We start from the raw sequence: 19388 nt of genomic DNA, 5'->3' as shown, positions 1-19388 counted from the left end.
GGGAAGAGGCTGCTTCACCCAGGCTTTTTGTCCAAAGGCCACACTTAAGGTTCCCAGATCACTCCCTCTGCAAGGGACCCTGGTGCCACCATCCTATTTATTCTCAGGGTCGCCCTGAGGCCCCTGCCCTCCCAGCAAAGCAGGGTCAGGGAGAACTGAACAAGGGCACGCAGCCTCACCAAGCACCTACTGTGGGCCAGGTTCAGGCCGGGCCAGGCACCCTGCATGTGCTGACACGGCACCCATGTACCAGGAACCAAGGAGATGGCACTGCCAAGGCCCAGCTCTGGGACCCACGCTAGACCTGGGCCACAGCCCCATGCCACCTACTCCCCAGGGGCTGGAGCAGGGGAGCTACGCTGTCTGAGGGCAGGTCACACCTGGCCGGGCAACAGGGTCCCCTATGCCTCTTGGAGCCCAGCTTCTCTGTGGCCCCAGGGAGCAGACCCACCTCCTGGGGTGAGAATGAGGACTGCGCAGATCCCAGAGGGTGGGCTCTGGAACAGAAGGGCCCGGTTCACATGGTGGCCCTGCCACCCACCGCCGTGGGCCCGTCAAGTACATCCCACCCCGGCCTCACACCCATCATCTGAGGATGGACTGATGCCTGAAATGGTGGGAGATGACAGGTGTGGGCACATTGCTGGGATCAGAGTTGATCCCAGGGAACCCACTTTGATGGCCAGCAGGTGCAGTGTCCAGGTGCTCTGTTCTGGGGAGGGTGGCTGGAGAGGTGCAGAATCCCCTCCCAGCGGTCCCCGTGCCTGTGATGGCCTGATGAATGAACTGGAGGCTAGGAAGGGACACCCCTAACTCCCTCAATTTGGAAGGCGGGGCTCCTTCTCCCTGTGGAGTTATGTAGAAACCGAGAACTCTACACCCCCCACACCCTTGTAGAAACTTCTCCTCTCCTCTCACAGAGCCCGCCTTCCCACGGTCCCACTTTCCCCTGAACCCAGAGGCAGAGTCACTCTGCCAGACAAGGGACGGGTAGGAAGGGTGGCTCCAACCTTACTGCGGTGGGCGTGCACTGTGCTTGACCCCCTGAGCTCCGAGCTGTGCAGCAGAGGCCCAGGGAGGACTTGCCTGGGAAGGCCACAGGGCAGGGACAGGGCTGAGCTCTGCATGGACCCTGACTCTGGGGGGCCGAGGGGCTAGTTCTGAGCCCCGTCCTGGGTCTGGGCATGATGCCTTGTGATCCCACAAGGGAGGCCTCTCTGCTCTCATTGTTCAGATGGGAAGACGCGAGCCTGCCCACGGGAAGTGATGCCCTGCTTCCCCCATTGAGGAGGGGGCCAAGTGGGACTGGGCCCCACACTCTTCAAAGAAGATTGCTCCCCTCAAGGGTGGCTCTGTGCTGGTCACCTCAGTACACAGAAGCCTTGAGTCTCAGTCCACCCAGGAACCAAATGCTCACCACAGGTACAGCAGAGACAACTGAGGCTCAAAGAGGGGTGGTCCAGACAGCCAGGAGGGTCTGCCCTGGAGACGGCGTGGAGGCCCAAGTCTCAGAAGACAGGTGAAGCCAGGGTCTCAAGGATACTGCACAAATAGGACTTCACTTTGAACTGGGAATGTCATGGAAGAACCCTGGGGGCTGGGGTGCAGGAGTAGGGGAGCAGACCAGGGCTCGGGGGAAGGCGGGGAGCCCCAGGACTGCCTCCATGCCCTCAGGACAGGGCAGGTGAGCGGCTCTGAAGGTATGAAAGCCGAGGCTGCCCAGACAAGGGGCCTTCATCACTGCCACTTCGCTCGGGTGACCTCAACAGCCCCATGACCATGCCCATTTGGCAGATGCAGCCAGAGAGGCCAAGTTATCCCCCAGGCTGACAAGGAGAGGAGCTGGGATCAAACTGGCAGTGGGTGGGAGGGAGGATGCCACTTGGTTCCATGGCAACTGCTGCAGAGCTCAGTCTTTCAGGACAGACTCAGGTAAGGCCTCAGCTGCTAAAACACCCATTATTTCAACGCTGGTTACCTTGGTGAGCCAGGTGGTTAGGATGTGGTGGGAGGAGGGGGCGGAGAGGTGTCAGATCAGGAGAGGCCAGGCAGGGGGCCACCGGCTCAGAGGACAGACTGCCCCCCAGGCCTAGACATGACCCCTAGTCACACACTGAGCCTTGATCTCATCACAGACTGATCTCTGATTGTGGAAACAGGGTGCTGGGCCCCCATCACAGACGAGCCCTGATCCTGGTCACACACCACCCCCAGACCTTGGGCACGCTCCCACCATGGAGGGACACTCAGCTACTGGTGGCTGCTCTGCATCACGTACTGAGGCCTGATCCCAGACACACACTGCCCCCAGACCTTGGCCGTGCTCCCACCATGGAGGGACACTCAGTAAGTGGTGGCTGCTATTTCTGCTATCGTTGTTGTATCTTTAACGTGTGTCCCACTCACAGGTCACACCTGACAAATGGTATTCAGACTACTGCATTCACAATGGAGGACTGTCCGCAAGAACTCCTGGGCCCCACGGTGCTGGGCAGAGGCTCTCAGGACCCCCTTTGCTGGGTGGCCACAGGGCTCCTGGGCTGGATGGGGTTTGAGGGAGCAGCAGAGGAATGGGCAAGGCTGGGGTGTGGGCTGCCTCTCTAGGCCCAGATGGAAGCAGCCATTCTTCCCTGGCTCAATGCCCTCACTGTCTGGAAGCCTCATTTCCACCTCACTGGATGAATGGAGCCAAATAATGGTGGCCAGGCAGCCTTGTCTACCAAGGAGAGAGGGCACATGGTGAGGGGGCTCCCAGCCTCCTTCCCACCCTGGCGCCCCAGGTAGCCGGGATGAGGGTGCTGGGAGAGGCCCGCATCCTGCTAGGCCTTCCTGCTCCCTGGGCAGAACTCTCCCCAGCCCAGCAGGTGGGGCGGCAGAGGCAGTGGGTCAGCCCCTGTCCATTCCTGCCCTGCCCTCGCCCACCAGGCCTGTTGCCCAGGCATCCAGGGTGTGCTCCAGAGCCTCTGAAGTTAGGGCTTGTCCTGGGGTACAGGGACTCCTCCTCAGATCCCTGCATGGATGTGCAAATGAGGACCACAGGGGACAGGACAGCTCTCTGAATTCCCCCCCACAGTTCCCAGAACCCCCTACCCCCAGCACCCATGGGTCCTGACCTGGCCCATCTGGCCAGGGGTAGGAAAACACAGAGAGACTACCAGGAGAGGGAGAGGGAGATGAAGCTGAGAGGCTGGGGGAGCGGGAGGGTAGTTGCAGAGGGGCCATCAGCCAGTGGCGGAGGTGGAGGAGAGGGTACAGTTGTTCTGGCCCATGAAACACTTCCCAACCAGATGCGTGACGGGGCCATGTGGCGTTTGGACAGGCCAGGAGGGGGCAGGGCTGAAAATGGGCCATGGGTTGGCCTTGGCCTCCCGCTGGCTCCCAGCTGGGCTACGGATGGAGGGACACGTAACAAAGCCTCTCCTAACCAGGGTGAGGGGCGAAGATCCCTGGCACATGCTCAGCGGGAAGAACTGGGGCCGGGCACCTGCCTAGCTCAGCTGTGTGTCTTCTGAATGACTGCTGGACCTCTCTGGTCTGCATGCCACCCCACCCTGACACACAACCATACACACACACCCCCTCCCAGTAGAGTGCAGTGCAGGAGACACCCCAGGCAGGACCACCAGGTGACAAGAGCAGGCTCTGCCCTCTGTCTCCCCTTTACAAGCTGTGTGATCCTGGCTGCTGCCTTAACCTCTTTGTGCCTTGTTCCGCTACATAAATATTAATCCAGGGCCTCCTGTGTGCCAGGTTTCATCAGCCAGCAGGGCAAACTCCTCTGCCTGTTGGCGGGTACACCGTGACAGGACAGAGAATAAAGACACAGGAATTATCCAGTGTTAACAGGCGATGCCATGTGGGAAGAGAAAAAGAGACAGGGTGTGGTGAGAGTGAGGCTGGGGCTGCTGCCACTTGAAGCAGCATGGTCGGGGGTCAGGATGGCCAGGGCACGAGCAAGCTGAGGGAGGGAGCCCTCTGGGCATGTGGGGAAGGGTGTTCCAGCCCAAGGAATAGCCTGTGCAAAGGCCCTGCGCAGGTGGCTGCCTCGCTGAGGAGCCAACCTTGGGCTGCTGGGAGAAGTAAACTGGTTGACAGCTGGTGCTTCCTGCAAAAAGGAGACACTCAGACGTGGCTGCTGTCGCCACCCTCACGATGATTTTCACTCCCAGAGCATCAAGGCCTTTGGAGTCCCAGGCACGCACATGGGGGTCTGAGCTACCCCTGGGCCTGGGGGACCGTGTCCTGTCTTGTAGCTCAGCTTCCAGCTTCACATCATGGCAGCCCCAGCCCTCCGTCCCTGCAAGCCATCTTCCCCCAAGGCCCACAGCCCTGCCACACAGCCTCGACATGTGCTTTGTCACAACTGCTGAAATCGGCCTACACACGCACTCACACACAGTGGATGTGAGTACGTCCCACCCTCACACACAAGCACAGAAGAACGCAATGCACACACGCACATACTGACATGCTAGAAGGGGGCAGGCGTGACCATGTGCACACACGTGCCCCATGCACTGAACACATGCACACACACCCCTTGTGCACACTCCACCCTGAAGAAAGAAGGAAAGCTGACCTCCACCTTGCCCAGCCCGAAGATCTGCCCTCAGGCCTCCCACCCCAGTGTTGGGGGCCGTGATACACAGATGCACAATCGAGATTTTCTGATGTTTCCTGGATGCCACACCTACAACTTCCTCCCAGGGTTCTGGCCACCTCTTTCCTCCTTTTCTGATTCTCTCTGGCACCTCGCTGCTTCAACCCATTTCTCATCTGGGTACTCGGACGGGGGCCATGAATAGAAACAGGTCCAGGATAACCAGCCTCCTTTGTAACTTCCCTTAGCTTATTCTGTGCCTCTACAGATGCTATTCTGTGGGATCCATGAGTGCCACTGGCTCAGGAGAGGCCAAGGGCCCTGGATCACATCACCTGGTCCCATGATGACCTGCTGGCAGGAAAGCCCAGCCCAGACTGGCCCCTGCTGCCCTCCCTGCCCTGGCTAAGGCGCCAGCCTCCCGCAACATCCTGGGCTTCCTGCAAAGGGGGGCTCCCCTCCAAGTGTCTGCAGGGCTCCCTACCTGCCCTGCTGCCATGGAGGCCCACCGGGGGTCCCAGTCCACAGATCATGCCCTCCTGGACAGGTACCCCGCTCACCAAGGAAACCAAACGGCTAAGAAAAGTGGACTGTGCCCCAGCCCCTCCTTGCTGGGACCCGCCCAGCACACTGGGACACCCGCCTTTCCCTCTGACGGCCACAAGGCTTCCCCGCACATCTTCCAGAATCTTAAACACCTGAGCAAGTCAGCCCGACTCCAGATGACACGCAGCCCCGACACCAGGGACCCCCTCACCCCACACCTGACACCTACTTCTTGTGTTTGGGTGTTAGCACCTCCTCCCTCCCCCAACCTGGAAAGCAGCTCCAGGACACAAAGGACCTTCCTTGTGCCTCTTCACTGCACCTCGTCCCTGGAGCAGAACACCTCCCAGGAGCTGGGGAACTAGCTGTAGGATGAGAATTTGTGCGGCCACAACACATGCAACCCCCAAACTGCATCTCCTGACCACACATCCCGAAGGCCGACTCTCCTCATTTTGCCCCCATGTCCCAGGAGGCCCCTGCAGACCCTGGCCACAGGCCGCGGCAGCCTGCTGGTCTGGCAGAATCGTCCTACCTGCAGAAGTGAAAGGACCTTCCCCAGCCGGAAATGCAAAACTCCCTCATCCTGGGAGAAACCAGACCCATGCTGCCCTGCACACTCAGCAAGCACCTCCCAGTGTGCAGCACCATGGCCGGCCCTGGGGACCACAGGCAGGCACCCCAGGTCCCTATTCTCATAGTGCAATTGGCTTCTCCGAGGGAGCCCTCAGGGACGGGTGGCCAGGGCAGGCCTGAAGAGAAGACCCTCTCCCCCGTGCCCTCTCCCCAACAGTCACTTACCTGAGCGCATCCCCGCCCCATCCTGGGTCAGGCTGGTGAGGCAGTTCTCAGGGCCACCAGTCACGTCACGGGGGTTGTGGTTGCCCATGACCAGCTGTTCCACGGAGAAGTTGTCGCTGGGGTGGGAGGGCCTGGTGTCATCATCCAGTGGCAGCTGATGTCTCTTGATCTGCAGGAACTGCTTGCCTGGCCTGCAGGAAGGCCAGCGGCCCCGAGGAATCGCAGAGCCTCAGCACCTCATCACAGCCCTCCAGGCCCAGGTAGCTGGGTGTGGACTCCAGGAAGGATTCCAACTGGTAGATTCCAACACAGGCGGGGCTGCTGCAGGCGGGCACCGTGGCCACTTTCATGCAGAGCTTGTAGCGGGGCAGGTTCGGGTTGCACAGGGTCCAGGAGCAGCGTGAAGCACTGGCAGAGAACTCAGTGGCCACCCAAGAAGTACCTGAAGAACTTGCCCTGCACCAGCATGGGGTACGGCCCACCCCAGGACGCACATCTGTCTCTGAGGCCACACTTGGCTAGCGCCCAAGCAGCAGCAGCAGCGGATGGAAAACCCACAGGGCGCCCGGGGCAGTGGCCTGGCCCCTCATCCTAGCTGGTGGGGCCGCCAGGGTTCCACGGGCTGAGCAGGCAGGCGTGGGCCAGGCCTTGACATGCCAGGGTCTGGCAGCGAGTAGGGCCAGGCTGGGCTCGGGCCAGGTTGCAGAGCTCTGAGCGGAGGCAGGAAGAAAGAGGGCTTCAGGCGACCAAGGGGCAGCAGTGGCTCCTAACATCCGGGGCCTGGACGCCAGCCTGGGGCTGCCAGCAGCGGCTGGAAGAGAAAGCAGAAGAGAGCACTATCAGCCCCGTGGGGAGGCTGGGACTCGAGCATGCTGGGGGCAGTGACAACCCCGAGCTTGGGGCCCTCACACTAGGACACGGGCCTGCTCTCGAACACCTGCTCTATGCACCTGTCACCTGCCAGTATGTTCACCTGCAAGGGCTGGAGGGGCAGGAAGCCAGGGGCCCAGGCACAACCTCTCCCACATAGGCCTGGGTGGGAGAAGTGGGCAGCCCCGGCCAGGGCCGCGGGCCACATAGGCCTCGGCTGTGCCCATCTGGACAGACTGGCATGGCCCCTCTGCTCTGGGCCTGCCTGCAAGCCCCATGGTAACCATGGGGGTCATTCCCATTCTGGGCCTCTGTGGCCTCTCTGACCTCACCCCTCCCCAACCCCATCTTTCAGGGAAGGATCTGTAAACCCAGCCAGAGAGGATGCAGGACAGAGGAGCAGAGGAGAAATGTCATTCCAGCCATCCCACAGCCTTCCTGCAGCTCCACTCTCTGAACCTCAGCTCATGTGGGTGCAAACTCCCCTCCCATCTCTGCCTCCTCACATAAAAAAATGACCTATTCATTGGGGGATGAAGGTAGGGTCATACCCAGGTCTCTGGCTGTGACTTTGACATCCAACTGCCTCCTCTCAGTGCCCCCCAACCCTGCCCCCTGTCACAGGGCCACACAGGTGCCCACATCAGCCTCCCATCTGCAATCCTGCCAGAAAGCTCCCTTCCTCCTTTATCCCCCACCCAGATTCTCCAGCAGCCACTGGGTCCAGGCTTCTGCCTGGACTGACCCCTGCATACTCCCTTGGCAAGGTCAGCAAGGCTGCACTCCCCCATTTCATGGTGAGGAAACCGAGGCTGACAAAGTCACAGTAAGGAGGCTTGAGTACCCACACCTGAACCCCACAGACTGACCCCCATCTCGTGCCCCTGGGGTCACCTGCCCTGCTCGAGGAGAGGGTGCCGGCTGTGTGACACCCACTCACACCCAGGGGAGGGGGCAGCTCTCGGCCCAAGTGAGCGGGGACGCAGTAGAGCTGTCCTGGCCTCAGGAAGCCAGCACCGCCCTTCCTCGATTCGCCCCCACGTGAACCCTGGGAAGTTCCTTCTGCCTACGAGCCTCAGTTTTCCTACCCTTCCCAAAGCCCCTGGCTGGCCACCACCCCACACAGCAGCAAGGCCAGTGGGCAGAGGAGGGAGACTGCAGTCTGTGCCCCAGAGCTGGCCCAGCCTCGTGGTGTTGGCACCTCTGCTCTGCAGACCATGCACGCACTGGCCGCCTGCCCACAGGGACTCCTTGCTTCTTGCTGCCTGGGCCCAGCTGGCCAGCGACGTAAGCTTGGTCACTGCTCTGCAGTCCCCTCCTAGCGTCCTGTCCTGACAGGTCTGTAGGCACGGCAAGAGCTGGAAGTGGGCGGCCTCCGGCTCTGGGCCAGCCGGGCCAGGACGGCTGGACTTGAGCTGCCCCTCTCACGGCTGTGTGGGCTCAGGCCCGTCCCTCACCTCTCAGCCTCGGTGTCCCCATATGTAAGGTGGGAGTGAGGCTTCACGCACTCAGCATAAGCGTTAAGAGCTGGACCTGCTGGTCCAGAGATGGAGCAGGAGGGGACCTCAGGGGGAGAAAGGCTGGTTGGGGATGCTGGCTCACCAGGGGCGGCCCTGTGGGGGCTCCTCAGTGGCAAATGTTCATGTCCTCTGAGGAGGCAACTTGCCAACTCCTCATGCTGCCCCTCCTAAGCAGTACTGGGCACACCTGCACTTGGCCCCTATCACTGGGAAGCCCGTTCTCCTGCCCTGCCTCTGGACCACTCTGGGGACAGTCTTGGTGGTGGGCAGAGCCACCTGCCCTGGCCTCCTAATCAACATCTGGGGACACAGACCGGGGCCAAGGTCCCACGGCCAATCCCACACCTGGGAAGGTGCCCACCCGGCCTGATGGCAGGGTGGCAGTGGGACCTGAAATCTCTCCTGAGCCTCAGCCCCAGCTGCAGCACGCCCTCCCCTGCACCCAACTTGGGACCTAATGCAGCCACCAGCCACCAGCCCCCAACCCAGGGCCCCAGCCCCGGAACGGACCCTCTCTGATGTCCTGGAGAACCCCAGCAGAAAGTCTGACCACAGTCCAGTGCCTCCCCCAACACCACCCTATGTGACAGCCGCTTCACTCTGTCCTGTCCCCACTGACTAGGGGTCAAGGCTATTTCAAAACAAAGCACCTTCCCCCTCAGTGTACAGACTGAGATGGTCCAGGCTGGGCCCATACCCTCCCCTCCTCATTCCAGCCCCTGGCAGCCCACACCACAGCCCTCATATCTGGAAAGCAAGTATGGCCCAGAGTGGACGCTCAGATTGTGTGCTGGGGGTGACAAGGTGGTGGAGGCAGATGATGGCAGGGCTGCCTCCACCACACTGTGCACTCGTGGGCCTGGAGGGAAGAGCAGGGCTCACAGTGGGAGGGGACCACCACTGGGCTCCATCCTGTGCTGGGCGCTGGGTCCCTGCAGCAGCAGTCCTGGGGGCACCTGCTGCAGCTCCACTTTGCAGACAGGCACTTGGGGCCACAGAAGAGCAACCCTGGGGGGAACTCCCAGGTCCTGGGCGCCCAAGACTGGATCCAAGCCCAGGTCTGTCGGACAAAGTCCCTGCCCTCTGCACGGCCTGGCACTGCCCCAGGACAGGCAGAACCGATCTAAATCCTGCCCCTGTCCCAGGGCCCACGGGAGCCGGACTGAGTTAAGGCCCTCCCAGCATCCCTGTGGGCCGGCCTCGTCTGCACCAGCTCATGCCTCTCTTCAGCGCATGTTGGGGGAGCCAGGCCCACCCCATGTCCTACACAGAGGGCAAGAGGGGGCAGTGAGCATTAGAAGCAGGACAGCACCCCAATCAGAACTGCCCCTCGGAGAGCCCACCCTGGCTGCACAGGGGGGCAGGCCTTCAGGGAGGAAGGAAGCAGGGGAAAGATGCTCGGGATACAGGAGAGAGAACCTCAGCCCCAGCTGGGCTGTGGGGCCTGGGGAGGGCGATTCTGGCCTGGACCCTGAGGAGGGGAGGTACCAGCGTGGAGGGAGTTTAGGGGCAGGTCAGGGCAAAGCCCCATCAGGCAGCCACACCCTGAGGCTCTGGAGTGAGACTTCAGCTGCTCTTGGGGCCAGAAGACAGCCCAGAAGAGCCCACCCATGAAGCTCTCAAAAGGGTTCCTTGGAGCCCTGGGACTCCACAGCGGGGACCGTCCTCTAGAACTTGAACCGCTCCACACCCTGGGCTTTGGGGGTAGGCTCTGCTGGCCAGAAGGCAGTCCCGCTATGAGTCTGAGCACCACGGAACTGGCCCGCTCTGTCTTCTGGCTGGATCTCGGGGCAGAGCTGGGCAGGGGCCTAGGCTGCCAGCATGGACAGCTCCTGCACCCTCCCACCTCCCAGACCTGCCAATGCCCTGCATCTCTGCTCCTCAGAAGAACCCTCTATACGCTGCTCCATTCACCTCCTCCTCACCTGCCAAGGACAAGTACTACCAGCACGCTGCCCGGGGAGGTGGGGGGAGCTGACCTTCACCTTGCCCAGCCCGAAGATCTGCCCTCCTGGTCTCCCACTCCAGCACTGGGGGCCCTGAAAAATGGTTTTATTTTGTTGGTTTCCTGGACACCACACCTGCCCCCCCTTCCCAGGGCTCTGGCCACTTATTCCCTCCTCTCCTGAGCCTCGGCTTTGGGGCTATGAACAAAATCAGGTCCAGGATAACCGGCTTCCTTTGTAACCCCACGTAGCTTGCTTGGTGCCTCTCCAGAGGCTATTTTGTGGAATCCATGAGCCCCACTAGCTCAGGAGAGGCCAAGAGCCCTGGACCTCGTCACCTGGCCCTGCGATGACCCACTGGCATGAAAGCCCAGCCCAGCCTGGCCCCTGCCACCCTCCCTGCCCTGGCTGCAGCCCCAGCCTCCCGTGACTCCCTGGGCTTCCTGCAAGGAGGGCTCCCCTCCAAGGGTCTGCAAGGCCCCTTGCCTGCCCTGCTGCCATGGAGCCCGGCCCAGTGTCCCAGCACACTAGTCGTGCCCTCCTGTGCGGGTGGCCTGCTCACCAAGGAAACCAAACTGGTAAGAAGGTGAACCATGCCCCAACCCCTCCCACCGGGTTCCCACCCAGCACAGATGCATCCCCCGCCTTTGTCACCGAAGCTCACAAGGCTTGCCTGCATATCTCCTGGAATCTTGAACATGGCCCCCTGACCAAATGAGCCCCCAACTCCGGGTGACACACAGCCCGACACCAGGCAACCCCCTCACCCCACACCTAACACTTGCTTCTTGTGTTTGGGTGTTATTGCCTCCTCCCTCCCCTGACCCGAAAAGCAGCTCAGGACACAAAGGATTTTCCTTGTGCCTCTTACTGCACCTCGACCCTGGCACCAGAACACCTCCCAGGAGCTGGGTAACTAACAAGCCGCGGGGTAAGGATTTGTGCGGCCACAACAAGCGCAACCCCCAAACTGCACCTCCTGACCACACTTCCCGACAGCCCACTCTCATTTTCCTCCCATGTCCAGGAGGCCCCTGCAGACCCTGCCACAGGCCGCGGCAGCCTGCTGGCCCATTAGAACCATCCTACCTGCAGAAGAGGAGGGGCCTTCCTCCAGCCAGAAATGAAACACTCCCTCATCGTGGGAGAAACCAGACCCATCCTGCCCTGCACACTCAGCAAGCACCTCCTAGTGTGCCGGCACCACGCCTGGCCCTGGGGGCCACAGGCAGGCACTCCAGGTCCCTATCCTCTCAGTGAGCCTGCAGAGAACATTTCTCAGTGCAACTGGCTTCCCAAGGGAGCCCTCAGGGATGGGTGGCTGGGGCAGCCCTGCAGAGGAGACCCTCTCCTCATTCCCTCTGCCCAGAATGCTGCTCTCTGGGCCTCTCCCCAATGGTCACTCACCTGAGCGCATCCCTGCCCCATCCTGGGTCAGGCTGGTGAGGCAGTTCTCAGGACCACCAGCCACGTCACGGGGGTTGTGGTTGCCCATGACCAGCTGTTCCACGGAGAAGCTGTTGCTGGGGTGGGAGGGCCCCGCCCTGGAGCCCAGGATCATCGTTCTGTGGCAGCAGCTGTCCCTTCATCTGCAGGAACTGCTTGCCGGCCTGCAGGAAGGCCAGCGGCCCCGAGGAATCGCAGAGCCTCAGCACCTCATCACAGCCCTCCAGGCCCAGGTAGCTGGGTGTGGACTCCAGGAAGGATTCCAACTGGTAGATTCCAACACAGGCGGGGCTGCTGCAGGCGGGCACCGTGGCCACTTTCATGCAGAGCTTGTAGCGGGGCAGGTTCGGGTTGCACAGGGTCCAGGAGCAGCGTGAAGCACTGGCAGAGAACTCAGTGGCCACCCAAGAAGTACCTGAAGAACTTGCCCTGCACCAGCATGGGGCACGGAACACCCCAGGACGCACATCCGTCCTGAGGCCACACTTGGCTGGTGCCCAAGCAGCAGCAGCAGTAGCGGATGGAAAACCCATAGGGCGCCCAGGGCAGCGGCCTGGCCCCTCATCCTAGCTGGTGGGGCCGCCAGGGTTCCACGGGCTGAATAGGCATGCGCGGGCCAGGCCCTGACATGCCAGGGTCCGGCGGTGAGCGGGGCCAGGCCGGGCTGGGGTCAGGGCGCAGGGGCTCTGAGCGGAGGCAGGAGGAGGAGACGGCTTCAGGAGACTGAAGGGGCAGCAGTGGCTTCTAACATCCGGGGCCCTGACCCCGGCCTGGGGCTGCCAGCAGCAGCTGGAAGAGAAAGCAGAAAAGCGGACTGTGGTGGGGAGTCTCGGACTCGGGCTGCTGGGGGCAGTGACAACCCCGGGCTTTGGGCCCTGAAACAGGCCTCGGCCTTGCTCTCAGGCAACTGCTCTCTGTACCTGTCTGTCTGCCACCTGCCAGTGTGTCCAAGGGAGCAGGGAGCCAGGGGTCTGGGCACATTCTTCCCAATCTATGCGTGGGTGGGAGCAGTGGGCAGCCCCGTCCAGGATCGTAGGCCACAGGGTTCTCGGTTGTGCCCAGCTCGACAGACCGCCATGGGCCCCCGGGCTCTGGGCCCGCCTGCACGCCCCATGGTGGCCATAGAGATCATTCCCACTCTGGGCCTCTCTGACCTCACCCCTCCCCAACCCCATCTTTCAGGGAAGGATCTGCAAACCCAGCCAGAGGGGATGCAGGACAGGGAAGCAGAGGAGAAAGGTCATTCCAGCCATCCCCCAGCCTCCCTGCAGCCCCACCCTCTCAACTAAGCCCATGCAGGTGCAGAGACCCCTCCCATCTCTACCTTCCTCACAGCAGGAGTGACTGGTTCTTTGGGGGATGAGGGTGGGGTCAGACCTCAGTCTCTGTCTGTGACTTTTGACATCCAACTGCCTCCTCTCTGTCCCCACCCACCCTGCTGCCAGTCACAGGGCCCCTCAAGTGCTCCCTTCAGCTGCCCACCTGAGCTCCTGCCAGGAAGCTTCCCTCCCTTCTACCTGTTCCCAGATTCATTTACACACACATTCACTTTCATTTGGAAACAGGAGAAAAAGAGGAAAGAGTATCCAGGCAATGCCTGTGCTAAGGCTCCTGAGCTGCCATTCAGCCTGTAAGTCCTGGCACAACAGGACTAACATCAGCACCTACAAGTAACAGCTTGTTTTCTCCTTTAATATTTTTATGCTATTCCTTTTTCTACATTTATCAAGTTGACTTGAATAGCTGTGAACCTTGATTAATAACAACGATGGGCATGTGCTGCTTCTGATTTTACTGGAATAAATGGAGATGAAATTTATCACAGCAATGGAGCCCATGCACCACGGAGTATCTGGGTTTAATCTCAGCTGCTAGCACTTACCAGGTACGAACGCAGGCAGGTAATTTAATACGAGTCTCCCTTTGCTCATTTATACAACAGTGGATGATTAAAGAAAGCCGACTCTTGCCTCCTCTACACCATTGGTCTTACCGGAATGCTTTCTTCCAGGCGGCAGCACCCCAGGCCTGGCAGCATCTCTACAACTTGGCTGGTGCTGAATGGACACAGCAGCTCAGAGAACGGCTCTGTGACACGGGGAGACATTTGCAGCAATTGTTGATTTACATGGAGATCTTCTCTGAAAACAAAAAAGGCAAGAGAGCAGCATTATGTAATCACATCTATAATTAAGGCTACAGGTAAAAAGTGTTACTTTGAAACCAAGACCACTTATTGGCCAGGTAACAGTGCGAATTACATCAGAGACCTTCTAAATCATGGTATTTCTCACTTTAAATGGAAAAACAATGTTCAGTAACAATATTCAGTGGTGGTGCCTCTAAGTCATACTCACACTACACGGTTAATCTTCTATAAAATGAATCTAACGGTATAGTTCCCTTGCCTAAAAGCCTTTAGTCATTCTCCAGTACACAGAAGACTCAGTATATTATTTCTTAGCTTTACATATTAAGTTGTTCACTGTAAGCCCCGAAACCCTATTTTCCAGTCTCTATACTTCTAATTCTTCCCCTCGACACACCATTTATAGCTTAAACTTCTGCTATCGCCCCCACCACGTCACCCTCTGAATATGCGTGCTGCTTTGTCCCTTTAACTCTCTACACACCCAGGACCCTTTATCTACAACTCCCTCTTAATTCTCTGCCTAGAAAACTGACACCAACTATTTAAGCCCAGTTCACGCGTATCTGGGAACTCCTGTCTGGCTCTCTCACAGTCTATCCCTCTCTCCTCTTGTTCCTGCAACACTTTTTCCCATATGTCTGGTGGAGAGCTTTTAACACTATACTATGTTTATACAAGTGCTTCTCTGCTTCATATGAAAAAATTAAAGAAAACACTGTACACTTACCTGTGCCCCCAGAGCCTACCGTACTGTGGTGCATGGGGGGCCACAGTCGTGCAAAATGAAATGTGTGAATGAATGAACTCCGTATCTCTGTCTCTTATGCCAGCTGCCTCCCACTCACGCTCTGGTTTCCATCCTGTGTACGTGTCTCCTACAACTATTATTGCTACATGGGGACCCTGGGTTGTGCTACGTGTCCCTGTCACTGTCCTGTTCCCCATCTCTGTCACTCGTGGCCATAATGGTAGTGAGCAAAGCACCTGCCCAGCAGTGCCGTGGTGGTGACGAGGGGAACGCTAGCTCCATGACACAGTACTTCCAACTGGGCATCTCACTACTCAACATTAATACAGCTGTATTCTAGGGAAGATTTCCCAAGAAAAATTCTACTCATCATTAACCCTTTCTGAGGATGACAGAAGTCTGAACAAATAACATGAAACCCAAAGAGAACACCATTACAGCTACTACAGAAAGGGGGGGGCGGCCCTCTGTGGTGACGATGTCCAGGGTGAGTGCAGGTTACAGCTCCATAAATGTCTCTGTGATGTTAGTGTTTCTTATGCACAAAGATGAACACCCTCATGTCCAGACTCAGAGATCCACAACTGCTCCCAAATACACACACACACACAATGTGTAGAAACTGCTATTAAAAGGAACTATCAACTGAAGAAATAATCACAATCAAAAGTTCTTAAGTGCAGGTTCAATAACTGTCTCTCCATTAGATGTTTCTTCCCAATATATTCTGCAAAACTTACCTGAAGTTTTTTACTGACTGTTTCAATCTGTTCAGAAAAGTGAGTGGAAACCAGCTCTGCAGCTTTACCAGGCTTCAGGGACACAAGTTCCTGGAATGAAAGACAAAGATAAAATGATCTTTAATGCTAAATTTAAATACAATTTCCACAGATGTGAAGCATGAGCACCTACTTCAAAATTTTCATGAGCTTCTACACTGCCTTTCAGGAGACCTCAATACAGGGCCTCAATTTTACTTAATGGCATATGGCAAATCAGCAAAATTTTAAAAGTACCATTCAAAATATCAGATTTTGATATAAAACCCATCTCAGAATTCTTAGAAAATGAAAGCACTAAACATTTAGGATTTAGGCGATGACACCTACAGGATGAAAAGGAAAACACACCTCCCCGAACTCCCCTCAGTGAATTTCACCCTTGATATCAAAGTAGTAACTTCAAAGAAATGAAAACAAGAATAGAGTTGTGATTTTTCTGACTAAATTCTGAAATTTTACTTCTGATGCCTGGTGGACTTTGAAATCAGAAGTGTCTTAAGAAACTAACATGTTCTATTCAGTAAAAAATTCACAGGAGAGTCAACCACAACTTGTCTTCACCTTTGAGGGTCAATAGCACACCCTTTTCTGACTACTTAAATAACTGTGAAATTGCACATGGGATTTGCTGATGAGACTTAAGACACCTGTCCCACACACCCACCAAAACATTGGTGTTGGCATTCTACTGATGACACCCTTCTCACTGGACCTGACCAATACTCTGTCTCCCAGACCATCACAGCTGTGAATAAACACCTCACTGAGAGGGAATGGACACCTGCATAAGGTATACGTCCTTCCCAGTCTGTTAAATGCAGGGGATACATCTGGAATTCAGAAAGGCAAACTATCCCCAATCAAGTAAAAGACAAAATCCTAACTGATGAGCCTCTCACAACATTTGGCAGGAATATTTGGATTCCACTACCAACCCACCCTTCACCTCTAAAACTTGACAGCCCTCATCGAGCAAGTCACCCACAAGTCTTCCACTTCTCAGTGGAACCTGAACGACAACATACCCTAGATAAACTGAAGGAGGCTGTTTCTTCACCCTCCAGCTTGTACCTTGAGAACAGGATTTACAATCAGAGGTTATGAATACCCCAAAATTTGCTTGCAAGAGTCAGAAAGACAGGAAAATGCCTACTTATGGGCTTTTCATGACGGTGGCTCCCAAACTCAGCCCAAAGGTATTTTTACCACTAGAGAAGCAACACGTGGTGGTGTACTGGGCACTCTCAAAGACGAAGCCCTTACTGGACAGAGCCAATTATGCGATGGACTGAGATTCCCATTATGTACTAGATAATGGGAAAAGGTACCTGTACAACTGGATCAGCAACAGAAGCCTCTTTATTAAAATGGAAATGATATCACAGGTTTTAGCTAAACCGGGCTCTCCTGGAGTTTCACAACTTCTTGAGGAAGTAGCCACATGCCCTGCCATTGAGGTTAACTTGACAAATGCCTCCGACTCTTGTTCAGTGGGGACTGGAGGGAGGATACTCGGCACTCTCAAAATAAATAAAGCAATGGTCTTTCTTCAACAAGGGAGAGAATATGGGGTACAAGGGAGCCAGACCGTGGACAACCCGTAGCCCATCACCCCTTTTCAAACCCTCCAATTTCCATTTCAGGGACTGGGTTGAAGTGCCCGTGGACTGTACAGTCTTCCTAGAAATAAGAAAACGTTTGTCAGGGGTACTCTAAGACCCGTATCTTTACGGACATCTGGTTAGTGCCTAACGAGCTAACTACTCGGTTGAGATTTTGGCAAAATCAGGGCTGGAAAATACAAGGGGCAGACATTTGGGTCAATTGATGTGAGAAAGAATTGCTGTATTGGCTTTCACTCTGCCTATATCATGGCTCACACCACACAAGACACACAGGAGGCATGACACAAAGCCAAAGCTGACAAAGTAACCAAACCACCAAAGCAGGTAAGCCTCTTGAAGGAGGGAGACTTTTTTCAAACTTTGAGATGGATCATCATACCCTTTCTATTGGTGGGTACATGAGAGGTCAAGGCTTTAGGACATCATTAGGTTATGAAGATGGGTTGTCACTGGAAGAGCCAACATAGCAGAGAGAGATTTATACATCATTAGAACCCACATGCCAGAAATACAGAATAAAATTACTTCATGGGAGGAGAAACTGACAAAGGAAAAGGACCACATCAGTCCTGGCAAACTGATTTCACTGGGCATCTCCCAGGAAGGAGCCATTAAATGTATTTCAACAATGGTGGATACCTACAAAGCTCTTCTATGAGTTTATATGTGTAAGGTGCAAACCTCTGCTAATATTACTGAGGGGTTACCAACACAGCTTTACAGACTTTGGGCATGCCACAAGGCATACAGTCAGATCAAGGCTTCCATTTCACCACTGAATAAATACAATAAGGGACATTATAAAATACAAAGCTTTAAAAAAAACCTATCCTATCATGTTACAGTAGTAAGTATGAAAGAAAGATATAAGGAGCTTTTAAAACAAGGGCTACTGAGAGACAGCCTCCCCAAAATGGTAAAAAATACTACTCATAATTCTGATTCCATTAAATTCTCTCTCTCTCTCTCTCTCACACACACACACACACTGATAGCCAGCTACACCATATTTAAATGGACAATAAATGAGAGTATAAAGGGTGGTATTTATATACACACCAGATACATCCACTGACCAATTTTCACAGACATGGGAAACTTGACATTGCTGATTGCTGCTCACAGCAAAGAAACAATCATCTGGTACTTTCACCTTTCCCTTTTTTCTCACAGAAAATCCAAAGCCTAGCCACTTATCCCTTGATCCTGAACCATCTGAGACCACCCTTAGCTGCATCCTCCCATCATCCAGCATAAGCTGAAAAAACCACCCCTAATCATCTGGAGAGAGGCATTCTCACCTGCTGCCCACATACTCTGCTCAACTAAAAGCAGTATGGGACAAACTGGGACCCACTCCCAACACCTAGGAAGTGGAACTCATCACCCCTGGACTGTGTAACAGCATTCTGGCAACACCCAGAGGACAACGAGACCTTCCACCACTGGCCACGGATGATCTCCGCTGTTAACTCCCACTCTGTCACTGTGCCCCCTCCTTCCCTGTGAAGCTCTCACTCTCACCAGTGTCTTCCATACATTCATTGCTGTAATGCCCTGGTAACTTACATCTTACTGCTGACTAGGTACGCCTAGAAACAACATACTATGTGCTGTTGTCCCTGGGGACAATGGGAGCCATGCTGTTGGCTAACTGGGTTGGTCAATCCCACTAGCATGACCACCTACATCAACACCGAGGCTAACACACTCCCCTCTATGTTTACTAGTACTAGCAACACCTATTCCCACAAAGCCAGACTGAGACACAGTATGTGTTTCTTAAATGCCTTCTAAACCCAAAAGGTCAACTTTTCCTTCATATCAGATATACCCACTATTATTAACTAGTGCCATCAAAGGAACAGAACAATGGCCACTACATACCAAGTCGCTGTTAAGGAATGCCCTGAGATAGTATGCAACCAATATTATATGTGAGCAGATACTCACAAATGGTGCAATCAAATTAAAAACTCTGTAAGCCAGAGTCTGTACCAACAAACAACACAAGGTTATAGAGATAAAAACTGTAGCTCCTTCTGATCCCTGGGATGGTGATAAATATAAACCCCACCAACAATGTTACAAATATTAACCTCTTTTTCTATTAATTATAATAATCTCTCTCCCCCGCCAGTATAAGCCTCATTTACTGAGGTGGAAAGATAGTGCACTAACCAAGCGGCCACAGGCATCCTACCGTGGCCCTCCTCCCTGGCCACTAATCAGTAAATACAAGGAAGGCAATGTCTACAACATAGTATTACCTGGGCCAGGGCATGTCTAAACATCAGGGACTACAGCCATCTTGGGAATTCTTCCCTTATCTAACCTTCTCACAATACTAAC

At 55.7% G+C, this 19388-nt stretch overlaps 1 pseudogene; it reads right to left on the bottom strand.

Moving 5' to 3' along the window:
* The window catches only part of LOC106729641, a 45940-nt pseudogene that overhangs the window by 9236 nt on the left and 17316 nt on the right, over positions 1-19388 (bottom strand).

The sequence above is a fragment of the Camelus ferus genome, chromosome 30 (assembly GCF_009834535.1).
Source record: "Camelus ferus isolate YT-003-E chromosome 30, BCGSAC_Cfer_1.0, whole genome shotgun sequence".
In the NCBI taxonomy this organism is placed as follows: domain Eukaryota; kingdom Metazoa; phylum Chordata; class Mammalia; order Artiodactyla; family Camelidae; genus Camelus; species Camelus ferus.
This window is presented reverse-complemented; position numbering and strand designations above follow the sequence as displayed.